This window comes from Mauremys reevesii, unplaced genomic scaffold (assembly GCF_016161935.1).
Source record: "Mauremys reevesii isolate NIE-2019 unplaced genomic scaffold, ASM1616193v1 Contig111, whole genome shotgun sequence".
Taxonomy (NCBI): Eukaryota; Metazoa; Chordata; order Testudines; family Geoemydidae; genus Mauremys; species Mauremys reevesii.
In genome coordinates this window covers 227967-228672 of record NW_024100729.1, presented here as the reverse complement: position 1 = coordinate 228672, position 706 = coordinate 227967, and the positions used below count along the sequence as shown (strand labels likewise).

Genomic DNA, 706 nt, shown 5'->3' with positions numbered 1-706 from the left:
TACGCTGGGCACTTCACTGGCAGAGTGACGTCTCTCAGGGTGTGAACCCCCCCCCTCCACCCATATAGTTACAGTGACCTAAGCCCTGGTTAGATAGTGCTAAAGAAAAGGAAGAATTGTTCTGTCAATGCAGCTATTACAGGGATGGGAAAACCTCTCCACTGACTGTCTACTCCAGAGTGCTATAGCAGGTGCCACAGCAGCATTTTAAGTGTAGACAGAGTGAAACTAGATTTAGCTCCAGTTTGCACTGTGAATGCTCAGGCACTAAAACTAGAGTAATCATAACAACAGTGCAGTGCTTGCGTAGTTGGCAGGATTTGAACCTGCGCAGGGCAACCCCAATGGATTTCTAGTCCATCGCCTTAACCACTCGGCCACAACTACTTGATGTATAATTGTTTTACTACACGATAATTCAGTTCTCACTGACTTGTCTCTTCAAATTGTTTGCTCAGACCAGCTCCCCCAGCAGACTCATGACTGTGCATCAGTGTAAGTGTGTCCTTGGGTGAACAGCGAGAATTCCTGCCCATTTCCCTTCCGGCTGGAGCAGGATGAGAGTGTGTTTGTGTTAATGACATTGCTGTAGATTGTTGTTCATTCCCCACTCTGACAATTCAGACAGTCCCTTTCCTAGTCAAATCTCCAGCACATCATTCCAATATCAGGTGGCAGGATTTCTCTGGGGCACTGAAATTTTTCA

At 46.5% G+C, this 706-nt stretch overlaps 1 non-coding gene across 1 annotated transcript; it reads right to left on the bottom strand.

Moving 5' to 3' along the window:
* Nucleotides 1-305: 305 nt before the first annotated feature.
* TRNAS-AGA lies at nt 306-387 on the bottom strand. The gene has a single exon. It is a non-coding gene; the product is annotated as a tRNA-Ser (tRNA).
* Nucleotides 388-706: the final 319 nt, after the last annotated feature.